The sequence below is a fragment of the Curcuma longa genome, chromosome 18, assembly GCF_044706935.1.
Source record: "Curcuma longa cultivar G26 ecotype Majalengka, Jawa Barat chromosome 18, ITB_CL_G26_1.1, whole genome shotgun sequence".
Lineage (NCBI taxonomy): Eukaryota > Viridiplantae > Streptophyta > Magnoliopsida > Zingiberales > Zingiberaceae > Curcuma > Curcuma longa.
Genome location: NC_133878.1, coordinates 3349706 through 3363774, shown reverse-complemented (window position 1 = coordinate 3363774; position 14069 = coordinate 3349706). Strand labels below are relative to the sequence as shown.

General features: G+C 39.5%; 1 long non-coding RNA gene across 3 annotated transcripts; it reads left to right on the top strand.

Moving 5' to 3' along the window:
* Window positions 1-7945: 7945 nt before the first annotated feature.
* On the top strand, window positions 7946-10791 carry LOC141812381 (uncharacterized). 3 transcript variants are annotated; one of them, XR_012600266.1, is made up of 6 exons: window positions 7946-8155; window positions 8243-8324; window positions 8435-8490; window positions 8605-8685; window positions 9332-9405; window positions 10536-10791. It is a non-coding gene; the product is annotated as an uncharacterized LOC141812381 (long non-coding RNA). The 3 variants fall into 3 exon arrangements; XR_012600264.1 differs by having other exon boundaries at window positions 8602-8685; XR_012600265.1 differs by lacking the exon at window positions 8605-8685.
* The last annotated feature ends 3278 nt before the right edge of the window (window positions 10792-14069 follow it).

The window sequence follows — 14069 nt, the reverse complement described above, 5'->3', positions numbered from 1 at the left end:
TTGTGATAGTTTTGATGATATTAACAAAGGATTTAAGTTAGTTTTGTAGTTATCTGATATGTGTGTCAAGTTGTGTAGGGGCCTACCAAGTATAAATTATGAGGGTTCGATAGCTCAAGGTCCATAAGATTAGAGAAGGATGACACATCCAACGGACCATAGGGTGGGGAGCAATAGAGCATTGCAAGTCAAGAATGACACTATAAAAAATAGTAAATTTGGTAAGAATTTAAAGCTTAATTTTATAAATAAATTTGTCGCAAAAATATTTGTGACGAAGTAATTATTGTCACAAATAAGTTGTTAGATCCGATGGAATCCTTATATATCTCCACAACGGTATGATATTATCCACTTTGGGCACACACCCTCATGATTTTATTTTTGGGCTTTATCCAAAAGACCTCGTAACAATGAGATATTTTTCATCTTATAACCCCAAGATCATTTTCATGTATTTCCAATGTGGGACTTTGATTGTATTCCAACAATCTACCACTCAAACAAAGGACCACTGGGAGCTCCCCTTAACGGTCACAACGGACCCCTTATTGATATGAGTCCCAACGGATCCACCCTTTAATGGTCCTAATGGACCCCTTATTAGTACCGATCCCAACGGACCCACCCCCTTAACGGTCCCAACAACCCCCTTAATAGGAGCTCCCACCACATGGACCCGCTCTGATACAACTATTATGTCCAATGTGTTGTTGCAATCATGCCCATAGGTTATATTTTGATGTTTGACACCAATAAATCTTAGAGCACAAGATGAGATATCTAACCTGTGTGTTAAGTGTGCAGGAAAGTCCAAGATAGAGTCTTGGCATGAGAAAGTCCAAGAGAAAGTCTTGGCATGAGAAAGTCCAAGAGGGAGTCTTGGCATGAGGAAGCCTTTGCGGGTGAGAAGATCAGAGGCAAGGTAAAAGAAAAGTCCAAGAGGGTTGGGGAGCGAGCTCTTGGCGCGGGAAAGCCCTTGCGGGTGAGAAAACCGGAGGCAAGGCAAAAGAAAAGTCTAAGAGGGTCGGGGAGCGAGCTCTTGGCGCGGAAAAGCCCTTACGAGGTAAGGCAAATGAAGATCAAGAAGGTCGACGACCAGAGTCTTGATCAAGCATGGAAAGTCCTTGCGGGTGAGAAGACCGGAGGCAAGGCAAAAGGGAAGTCCAAGAGGGTCGAGGAGCGGACTCTTGGCACAGGAAGTCCAAAAGGGTCGAGGAGCGGACTCTTGGCACGGAAAGTCCTTACGATGTAAGGCGAATGAAGATCAAGAAGGTTGACGACCAAACACTTGATCAAACTCGGTAAGATCTCATTTCAGCCACTATATTCTGAATCCAGTAGACTGATTTGGAAAGGTTAGTCAACTGGCACGCCTAGTACGCTATGTTAGTCGACTGAAACACACGCCAGTCACATCGGATTCCTTGATCAGTCGACTGAGGTTGGAGATCAGTCGACTGAGGTTGTCTTAGAAGCAGGTAGAAGAGAATCGATTCGTCTGAGGTTTTGCTTCAGTCGACTGACAGCGAACAGAAGCAAACAGACTCGATTGGTCGTTCACATCAGTCGACTGATGAGAAAGGTCAGTCGACTGGATTTTAAATTCTGACAAAAATCAAGCGTGATTTCAGCAGTTCAGTAGCAGTTTTCGATGTTTGACCATATCAATCGACTAGAGTGGTAAATTTAGTCGACTGGTGACTTAAAAACTGAACCGATATAAGAGGTGAGTACACTTCGTGGAAGAGTCTCTCACAACCTTTGAAGCTCTAAGCTCCTGTGCTCTAGTGATCAAGAAGTGATCTGGTGATCAACCCTAAAAGCTTGGAGCAATCTTGTAAAGAAGAAGAAGAAGAAGAAGTCTTCTATTGTGTAAACATCTTTTCCTTCTTCTTCATTCTTGTGCTCGATTTGTGTAAACTTGTTGTAACTTATTGTAAGAAGGTTTCTCCTCCTTCGGTGTTTGTCCGAGAAGGAGAGTTATAGTGGAAGAGTGAGCCGAGTGAAGACCCTTGGATTAGTCACCTCAAGGAGGCAGATACCAAGTAAAATCCTCTTGTGTTAGCATTGTTTGAGTTGTGAGGGTGTGTAGAGAGGAGTTTCTTCAGCGACGGAGGTTCGAGCAAGTTGGAGTGAAGCTATTCAACATCCCTTCTAACTCACAAGGTCCTTACAAGTGGTATCAGAGCGAGGCCACTCCTCATCGGACTAACCGCCGGAAGGAGTACAAAGCTAGAAGAAAAAGAAGGAGAATGCATCCTCAAGATGGATTCAGATACGACATCCGAGTACCTACACCATTTGGCTTAGAAGAGTTTGATCATTGGATGTTGAGAATGGAGTATTTCTTGAAGATGGATATTGAGCAATGGTTTGATCTAATAGAAGGATTGGAAGCCCCAATGGATAGCAAAGGAAAGCTCCTCAAGAAAAAGGAATGGACCAAGGAACAACTCCAAAAATTGAAGACAAATGACAAGGTAACTAAAATATTAGTAAATTTAATTTCTAATAATATATTGTGCAAGATAGGTCAATATCGAGATGCAAAAGAGCTATGGAGTACGTTGGTCAAGCTTCATGAAGCTCCAACCTCAATGCAAAGTGAAGATGAATCCAAAGAGGGAGACTCCTTGGAACAATAAATTGCGGAGTCGAAAGTTGAGAGGTGCTCAATCTCCGAGGGGGATGATATGGAAGAAATCCATACATCAAGAATTGAGGGGGAGGATAGAACATTGACATTGGAACAAGATGGATCATTAACATCCAGAGTCAATGAGGAAGATCTTACCACCTCAACAAGTCAAGAGAGCTCAAATTATGAAGGTATATCAATTTTAATTAATAAAAATAAGAAACATATCATATGTTTTGAGTGTAGGAACAAAGGGCACTATAAGAGTAAGTGCCCACAATTAAACAAGAAGAAAGTTTAAATGACACCTAAGACAAGGGAGAAGCCAAAGGAAATTGAACCCTTGGTGCGAAAAGGCAAAGAGCACATTGTGTGCTTCACATGCAACCAAAGAGGACATTACCAAAATCAATGTCCAAGGGGGAGGCGGCAAAACAAGAACAAAGGAGAAAGCTCAAACTTAGGGGGAGCTCCTAAGGTAAAGTCTAAGGTATCATTTTATAATGCCATTGCCTTATATCATGATGAGCATGCTAGAAATAGGTTTTATCATCTTGGTGCTAATTATCATGAAAATAGGAAGCATGAGAATTTTAAGGATAATTTTAGGTCACATCATACTAAAACAATCTCACCTAAGGATAGAAATGATTTAAGTAAAAATTTTAGGAAGATTAGACATATGCCTAAAAATAAAAATATCAAAGTAAACCATGAAAAGTTAAAAATTAATGATTTAGAGAAAGAAAATCAAGTCTTGAGATCAAGACTTGATAAATTAGAAATTGTTGGGGCAATTTTCCCCAAGTGACTTGGATTTTAATGTTTGGCTAAATCAGTTTAAGTTAGGCAATGTTGTTGATCTAACATGTGTGACTTGAGTTCACAGGAAAGTCCAGGAATGAAGTCTTGCATTTGGTGAAATCCCGGAGGCGCGGCCTCTTGGCAAAGGTGAAGTCCCGGAGGTGAGGCCTCTTGGCAAGAGAAGTCTTAGTACGACAAAGTCGAGGGAAACGTCTCAAGCGAGTGCAAGGGAGTGCACGAGGCTTGTGGAAGGCGTTTGAAGATTTGTGTCAAGGCTAAGGGATGAAGAAGAAGCTGGAAAAGTGAGTTTTCAGCTTGGGCAGTCGACTGGCCCTGCCGGCAGTCGACTAGGGTTGATCCGAAGAACACACAGCCAAGAACAGAAAGATCAGTCGAGTGGACAGTTGGAACCAGTCGACTGGCGTTGGAGCAATCGACTGATATACTGCCGTTGGGGTGACAACTGACGAATTAAATGCATATTTAATTGCCGTTGAAGCCCATCAGTCGACTGGTCGTAGGAGCAGTCGACTGGTGAACTGAATTTTATAAAAAGAACGGTCAACGTCGCAGAGAACAAGATTTACATTCTTTCATCTCCTTTACTGCTCTCTGACATTGTAAAAGCTCTTCTCTTCCTCTCATACTTCACTAAACATCTTGTACGAGGAAGACGTCGTGTTGTGAAGGTTTTTCCGCCTTCGAAGTGTGATTCGAGAAGGAGATTTTTCTCATAGTGAAATCGTCGGCTGTGTGTGTGGATCCTTGGATTAGTCACCTCGTTGAGGTGGATACTGATGCGGTGTATTTGTATGGGAATATTTATTTATATATTTACTTATTTTCCCTTATTAAATGTCACTTACACCCATCAAAATTAATTAATTATTTTATTACCAAACCTCTTATTATCGTCTTAAGTGGTATAGGGAGGTCCGGGTCGTCTCTCTCGGACTCAATGACAGGATGTTTATTCTAGACAACCTGGTGTAGAATTTATTATGCCTTATTCGTTCCTAATTATTTATAATTCATTTATTCATAATTTAATTTACAATTAACAAAGAATCATAAATATACAAAATACACATGCCTAATCGTGCATTTATTCATCAATGATACAAAAGCAATATTTATTATACAAATGAATTCTATACATTCAACATACATATACTACACAACATGAATCTTACAAATCTTGCACAATCAAGTCATGATTATTAGAATTTATACAATAGATATCACAACAACAATTGCATGCAACATAGCTATTTATTGATAATACAAGTTCATCATACAACCTACAACATGATTTCATTTACAGAACACACAATACTCTTCATACATAGACTATACAACATGTATTAAACATACCAACTCATACAACAACCATAGCAATACTATACAACATACAATCCAATATCTTTGATTCACAAGAATTAATCAAATATATACAACACAACAGACATCATATTATACAACAACCGGTTCATTCAAAACAACTTGAACATGCTCAACAACATTCACTACAACATCCAATTAATTCTTGCTAGCAAAAGTTTAATACATCGACATGAAATCCACTCATGATCACAAGGCTAAAACACAACCTATGTTCCAATCTATCAAGCATACATAACAAGATCTCATTCAATGCATCATATACACATTAGCTAACACAACTAAACCCACCGATTCATTCAACATTCCATGCATCAAATTCATACTCAGATTGCTAGCAACTTAACAACAATTAACAGAACAACTAATCAAATGGGTTTTCTTTAATTAAATCAGCTACTAACATAACATGAATTCCCTAATCACTTTTATTTCCAACCAATACAAGTTGTTCAACAATTTCCATACAATCCAATACATTTAACCAACAGTTTAATCCACAATCTTATAAAGTGCCAACACAAATCATTCAATTCCAAACCGACATCTACACAATCTCATGCTATCAGATCCTAACAACACAGCATCAACAAAGAACGGAATTAGAAGTCAGATTAAATCAGAATTAGGGTTAGGAACTACAGGTTAGACCATAATTAGGGTTAGGACAATCTATTCACAAAGAAGAGGGGTTTTGATTCAAGCAACTGATAACAGGAAGTAAAGAACCGGAAAACAAAAATGCAACTCATGAAAGGTGAACTGATGGTTGTGCTCTTCCAAATCTGCACAGAAGGCATCCAAGCTTCATACGGTCAGACCACAAAAACTAGGGAAACGGGTCGCGCTGGAGCTAATCACCCACAGCGGAGTGTAATCGGAGACGACAAGACTCAGGATCCAGCCTCTGCCCTAACTCTCAGCTGCAAATCACAGACCAATCATTAGAAAACAAGAAACTGGAATCCCTTACCTTGCTCTTTCTCCGGTGGATGAAGCGGATCGGAACCGACAAGGCGTCCCTTGTCTAGCGCCGGTGAATGAAGAGGAGTAAGTATCTGCCGGAGCAAATCACCCACGGCAGAGGATCTGACTTCTCGATGTACTACCGGCCCCCTAAGCACTGGAGCAAATCACCCATAGAGCCAAGACACCGGAGGGGGAAAGGAGCTGTCCACCGGAGCAAATCACTCACGATGGAGTCCCCTGCGGAAGAGTTGATTATCGTCGACTGTCTTGAACGCCGGTCGCCGCCCTGCTGGCGATTGGGAAGGGGGGAAGGACTCGTCGCGGCGGGAGCCCGGCGAAGAAGACGACGCTGCGAGAGAGAAATCGGGGAAAACCTAGAATCCGAGCTACCTTCGTGGAACGCGAGCTGCGCGTTTTGTTCCCTTCCCCACTTGATTTGACCAGCCAAACCATGATTAGGATTCAAGTTAAGTCTGGTTTTGATCAGCCGGCCCAATGAACCAAGCCCAAACCTGACCCAATTCAAGCCACATTGAACTGATTTAGTTGAACTTTGATCTGAATTGATCTGGATTCGAGCCCAAATTGAATCTAACTGAACCCCTTTGAACCGAATTAACCATGCGTGCACCAAATTAAGCCAAATTGACTCTGATTTGAATCAGACTCGAACCAAGTTAATTTTTCTTCCAATTTGGGCCTCCAAATATGATTATCTTCATCCTAATTTCCTGCCAAATTAATTACCACAAATTAATATCGATAAATGCCTCAAAATAATAGAAAATAGAATGAAGACCACAATTAATCCAAGATAGAAAAATAAGGTAAAAGCCTAATTCATGATATGAAATATAATCAAAATCAGCCCAAAATGATCCTAATTTACCCGGTCAAATAGGCAGTTATTAGATACCAAGTAAATCAACCACATTACCATCCATGTCAGTCTTCTTCTTGAAAATCCACTTACAGCCAATGGGCTTAATGCCCTCAGGTGGGTCTACCAAGTTCCAAACTTGATTTTTATACATGGAATCCATTTTCGACTTCATGGCTGTTAACCATTTGTCCCTTTCTGAACTTTTCAGCACTTCTTCATATCCAGTAGGTTCCTCATCTTCAATGAGTAACACGTCTCTAGATTCACTTACGAGAAATCTATCTCTCTGGAATATATCGTGTCCTACTGGATTTTTGAAGGACTTGTGCCTCTGAAGGTTTATCCGATGGCTCATCATTATAAATAATCGGCTGTGGTACTTGACTAGGCGTCTCGTCAATGTCTATTTGTGTTTCTTGAACTTCAGCATGTTCGACTCTACTCCCACTGTTTTTCTGCAAGAGAAACTCTTTCTCTAGGAACACAGCATGCCTTGAAACAAACATCTTTTGTTCCACAGGATGATAGAATTGGTAACTCCTTATTTCCTTAGATCCAATAAATAGACATTTGTCGGATTTAGCATCTAGCTTATCTGACATAATCCTCTTCACATAAGTAGGACAACCCTATATCTTCAAATAAGATAAGTGAGGTTTCTTACTATTCCATATCTCATATGGAGTAGAAGAGATAGCCTTAGTCAGAACCCTATTTAGCAAGTAAATAGTAGTCTCGAGTGTGTAATCTCAAAAGGATCTAGGAAGATCTGCATGGTTCATCATTGACCTTACCATGTCTAACAAGGTTCGATTTCGCCTCTCAGATACACCATTATGTTGAGGTGTATACGCCGTAGTCCATTGAGACAGTATTCCATTATCTCTAAGATAATCCTGAAACTCTTGGCTTAAGTACTCACCACCTCGATTAGATCGAAATATCTTAATACTTTTGTTAAGTTGTTTCTCTACTTCAAGAATCGTCTTGCGAAGACGAATTGAACAAATCTAGTTTGGATCAAATCGGAGTTCGATTGGTTAGTGAACCAAGCGAACCAAGGTCGGTCCGGTTTGCTACAGTAAGGTCTGAACCGAACCCGGTCTAAATCCAAATCTTAATTGGTTAATGGTTTAATGGGTTATATGATTATAGGATTCGGATCTCGTTTTAGAACCCGCCCGTTAAGTAACCATTAGAATCCGCGATTTCCTTCTCATTCTCGCGATCTCCACTACTCTGTTTCCCGCACAAGTCCTCTGTTCTTCCCCTTCGTCTTCGATCCCGCGACCACGAGACCGGATCAGCGGAGGCCAGCGACAGAGGAAGGTGCCGGAGTCAAGAAGGCTTCAACCTAGGCCGATTCCTTGCTAAAGGACGGCGCTATCTAACTAGTAGAGGCGCGATTCGGCGGGCGGTGTTGGAGAGGAGGATCGGCCGGGAGAGGAAGAAAGAAGGTAAGGGTCAACTTGGATTCTTAAATCTAGGGTTACTTAGGCTTTGTTCTATGATTTTCGATTTATAGAGCTTGGATTTTGGATTAGAATTCGGATCTATGATCGGGCGATTCTTGATGATCGGCGGCGGCTTGATCGGTGATCGGGCTGAGCTAGGGTTTCCGATCAGGTAAGTGTCTTCTATTTCGTTCTACATTTGGATTTTTGGAGTGTTAGTTGGGTTGTAATTGATCTGCTCCGATGTAAGATTTCTTGATATTGAATCTTATGGATCGGCAGAGAAGGGATATTGATCGGGCCGAGCCAAGAAGTCTAAGGCTTCCAATTAATCTGAGGTAAGTCTTTCATCTTGAATTCTGGTTAAGGTTTGATCTGAATTCTAGTTGTAATTTGGATTTGGCCAATTGGAAGTTCACTGTTCTATTGGACTTTTGGTTTTGTTTCAGTAGTTGGCTTGACTAGGGTTTCTGATCAGAGAGTTCAGTTTAAATTGGTCGTGCGTTCGAAGGATTGAAGATTTGAGTTTTGAGGTAGAGATTTTACTTGGAATCATAGAAATTGATCGGTTCAAGTAGCTACTGTTATATTGATTTAGAACTATTAATAGATTAGGATTTGATCTGATTTATTAGGAGATTGGTTATGTACATGATCCTTAAATTTAAGATTTGATGGATCTGTTAAGATATCATAATGGGTTAAATTGATTGGTTAACTAAGGTTGAGCTTATCCCTTAGATTAGGTTAAAGATAACCTAAACTCGGATCTAATTAACCACGAATAGTTTGATTAGGTTATGCCTATCAAATCTAACGTGGGTTAACTTAGGATTGATTAAATAGGGAATTAGCTATATTAATTGATTAATGAAATTAATTAATTAATTAGTTAATCTCTATTAGTATCAACCTAAAGATTGGATTAGTCTAACCTAAGATTGATTGATTAGCTTAGGTTTGATTAAACATGAAGTTAGTTGTATTGATCAATTCGATTAATACAACTAATTAATTGATTGATTAAACCTTTGTTAATATCGACCTAAGAATTAGATTAGTCTAACCCGAGTTAAAGTTAGTTAAAGAGGGTTAAAGTAACCCTTAGAGTTTTCTTAGTTTGGATCAGGACTTCTTTGATGTATCATTACATTTAGAGTTGTTATTACTCTTTTGCAGGATCCTGAGCGATTATAGGATCTTATCCTATACGAGGATATATTTTGGATGTTCTATTCGACATACGGTTACAGGTGGATAGTCTACTGTATTTGGTCAATACAGTTCCTTTCTTTTAGTGCATGCTTTCTTTCATTTCTGTTGATTAGATTACCTATCATGCTCCTATACTCGTTATAGATTAGACACTTATGATACTCATGTTTATCACATGCTTGATCTTATTTCTTTGACCTTCGCTTCAGTTCTATTGATACCTCAATACTTGAGATCATTGTTTACCTATGATTAGGTTGGATTATTTCTATTTCTGTTATACGATCATCATCATATTTTGATACCTGTGATCAGTAGGATTTTGCTTTAGTACCTACGTATGTTAATTAACACGGTGTTAATTAACATGGTAGAGATGATTATTTTGACTTGATCATGTCATCATTACGCATGAGCTTGATTGTAAATCCCAAAGATTGGGTGTATCGTGCTGGTAGTTGGCTATAGTGCTAGATTGATATAGGTGGTTATGATACCCTATTTCCATCGCGGTGATGGTGGCTGTACGGCAGTGTACGCAGCCAGTCAGTAGCTTGATCTCGACATCGCTTCGGGGTGGTACTCCGTTCGGCTGTATGGCAGTGTACGCAGCCCGACTGTATGGCAGTGTACGCAGTCGAGAGTTTTATACTCTGGACGAGTATTGAGGACAGTACTGACTATAGGATGTACGTAGCCATGACGGGGCTACCTACTTGGGCTACCAGGCTACTATATTGTAGGGCTGGATCCATAGCCACCCGATGTCGGACACCCTCAGACTCATATATATACATGAGGTGCTGTAGTGAGTGTGGACAGCTGCATCATGCATACATTTGCATTTTGAGATTTGTATACATGCATTGGACCTTTCATTTGCATGTGTTACATTATGAAATGATTGTGTACTTGTTTGATACTTGATTGGCACATTGCATAACATGATCATGCATATGGATTACTATATGTACCTGAGATATGACATTGCTTATATGATACCTGTAGGAGTTACTGTTCCTTACACTAGTCTCCTGTTGCTTACTGTTATGCCTCTTCCATACCTGCTCTATATGATTTACCTTTTTGAGCATGTACTTCTTTCTGATTATCCACTGAGTATATTTGTACTCACTATCTTGGACTCTGGGATTTTCTGTCTTCCCAGATATCAGGTAGGAGACTACAGCTGATGCCGAGGAGATCCTGCCCGTCTTATCATCTCACAGCAGCTTGCAGACTATGATACATTTGTACTGTGGATTTATGTGTTGGTTTGTGTGTCTCTGTAGTGATTTTACTTACTTACAGTTTGAGTTCATGTATCGTATTGTCTCTTTGGGTTTTATTGTTTCGTTTTCATCGTATATGTGATTACGGATCTGGTTCTCTATTCGAGACTATGGTTTATTGGGTTTTCCGCTGCTTACTATCTCTTTGCGAAGAATTAACGAGTTTTATTCGTTAGTAGAGTTTCGGATGCATTTCATATATAGTAGGATGTGTTGAGTGACCGTGTGGGTCACATTTATTTTTTTTGTACTTGTATAAATCCATAGCCTGTTATGGATTGGCCGTGTGGGCCTTATATATGTATATGTATCCAGGGAATTGTCATAGATACAGGGGAGATGCTGCCGAAATTTTTCGGACGGCCGTCTCCCGGGTCGTGACAATTTAATGGTATCAGAGCAGTTCGATCTTTCGGGATTTGTTGCATTTTTAGTGTATCTGATACCAATTTATTTGGTATCAGAGCGGTTTAGTCCGTTCGGGATTTTGCATTTATTTGATACCAATTTAGTTGGTATCATAGCACATTTGAGTTCCAATTTAGTTTTGTTTAGAATCATACTTAGAATTTCGGATTTGTCGGAGCTTTGAGTTCCGTTTTGACTTGGTTTACTTCGGATTTGTCGACGTATCGGGATTTATCATTACATTAGATTTTAGGGTTCATATTAGACTAAGCATTAGATTTTAGGATGTTCGTCATATTAGTTTTAGGGTTCCTACTTAGTTTCTTGGATTTTACCGTTATATTTTAGTTTATCTGATACCAATTTATTGGTATCAGAGACGGTTAGTACTTTTGGGATTTGCCGTACTTTTGGACTATCTGATAGTTTTACGATCCACCGTTTTCTGGATTCGTCGTTGCATCGGGTTTATCGGATTTCGGTTTACTCGATCCTGTTGTGAGATGGAGCTGATACGGCAAAGGATCTCCGGCAATAAAGCTGTAAGTATTTCTAGTATACTTCTGTATTGGTTAGAAAATTATAGTAATGGTTACATCAGGTACTATCTTATTATATAGTCTCTGTACACCGAGGACAAGATCGATCATCTAGACGATCTGTTATTCCGGTAGAGCCGGAAATTTCCGAGCATACTATGCATAGTCGAGAGATACCTTTTACAGTCTAGTCTCGGCTATAGTTAGCAAGACGTAAATTTGAGTCGATTGCCATTATGGATAAAGTCGGTCTAGGACCGATTAACTTTATTCCATGAGTAATCTGACCTAAGCTACAGACTGCCTAATTCTAATTTAGAAGATATTGGCATACTTAGTTCTTTCAGTGAACTAGATCAAATTGAGAGACACCATCATTATCCTATGTGCTTAGCTCAGCTTGTAAAACAGAAACACTGAGACCACCGTCATTATTGGAAATTCAGACTCTCTCAAATTAAATTCTGAATTAATGGAAGTTGTATATGCTAAACTTGAAGCATTGATTCATGAAGACATTGTATCTCATTCTGTTAAAATCCCAGAACTTTTGTTGAGTATCTACCATTTGATGAAGTCACTTAGTTCTATTTTGGTTCCCCCACAACATGCTTTGAATTCTCTGCTGCTTAATGCTGAAAATTTCAGAATCTGTGAATTTACAAATCTGCTGCTTAGTGCTGTAAATTTCAGGAGACTGTTGTCTAGAGAAGCATCAGAAGTAAATGTATGAAGGACAGCAGTAGTGTCTTTTCTACCATTCCCAGCAAATACTAATTCACTTTGGTTCTGGGAATTAGTGTCTATATAAGCATTAGATACTAAGGGATGGTCACAAGAGATGTCTGCACAGATATTCTCCATAGGTTCTACAGGATTTCAGAAAAATTTTACAATTTGACATCTTAACCCTGTTTTGTGCCAACTTATCATGCTAATTATATCCAGTATATGAATTGAATTCAAGTTCTATCAATTCAATAATAAAGGATACTGGAAAGATAAAAGAACTATCCTACATTCCATATGGAAAATGCAGGGAACTCATTAAGTGGAACTAGTCCTTGTGCCAACTCTTATTGAATGTTTCTTACCAATAACAAATTCAAATCAAGCTGCCTCATATGCTGCTGGGACAGTTCTCTGAATTTGATGAGTGACTTGGCACCATTCTCATGTATAGATTCAGAGGCTTAGTTAAGTGTGCTGTTTATGGTGCTTCTTGCTGTATTATCGAAATCCTATGCTCAAGTAAGTCTCTGGTGCTAGAAAGAGGCTGGTCTGGTTTTCTGCATACGGTGTAAGGTGGACCACTGTCAACTGCCACTTGAGATTGCATGCTACTGTCTGGAACACTGAATGTTGCAGCAACCCACTATTTTATCTACAATAGGTTTTTGGTATAGTATGTGGAGTGTATGTGGCTGCTCCTACAGTTGCTCAAATATGGACAAATTAAGTTGTTACATCTGTTAACCAAAACCTGAAACTGAAATTGTGCCAATTATACACTGTTCGGTATCAATAGCAGTAAGCTCAGCATCCTTAGTATTTCACTGATCTGTAAGGTTCCAGGACTTCAGAAATGCTGTTAATTTCATCACTTGTTTGTTGCTGTTTACAGAGGTTAGAATTTTATGGCCCTCCCATCTCAGAATGTCAAAGAAACGAAACTGTCATGTGCAGTACTACCACTGACTTTGTGCCAGCAGGTATAGCATTTTCCCACTAGCTTTTGATGATGCTGGCCTACAACTTTTAGCGTGCTAGCCATGTCATTTGCATTGGATAAGGCAGTAGAGAGTCGTGCATGCTGTTCTAGTGCAAATTCTGATCTGCAGTTGGTAAAACAGAGCCAGGCATTAGTATATCCACAAGAAGAGTCTGTTTCTGTAAATGTAGCTGAAGTTCAGTATCAGTGTCAGGGCATGCTGTGAAAGGTTGCTTGTATGCTGTCCCGTTAGATATGAGGGGTCAGAACCAGTGTAATATGGGACTAAGTTTAGTAGATATGACCAAACAGAAACTAATGCAATAAAGTTCCTTGATGAAAATCAGATCACAAATTCTGAACCAGTTTACAGACACGAACCAAGTTTGAAATCCATGAATAATATTCAGTACACTATTTCAGATCACATCATTTTTAAATTTTATCCAGTTGGTTGCCTGGCTGACAACAAAAGGACTTCACTGTTGACACTGCACCTACAACCAGGGGACCCAAAGGTATATCAGTTCAGAAACAGATCTTGCAGCAGAATGCACTGCCATGCCACCATCAACATCAGGTTCTGAATTTATTGGTAGATCTCTTGTCTTATGGGCTCTGCCCGAGTCTTAAACTGCAAAATTCTGATGGTGTTGATTTGCTAAGGTTGGAATGTTATTTTTCCATTGTGGATGTTCTGTTTATTGTTCTGAATCCCAGTAATCTTAATAGTTTCTAATGTGACTCTATCT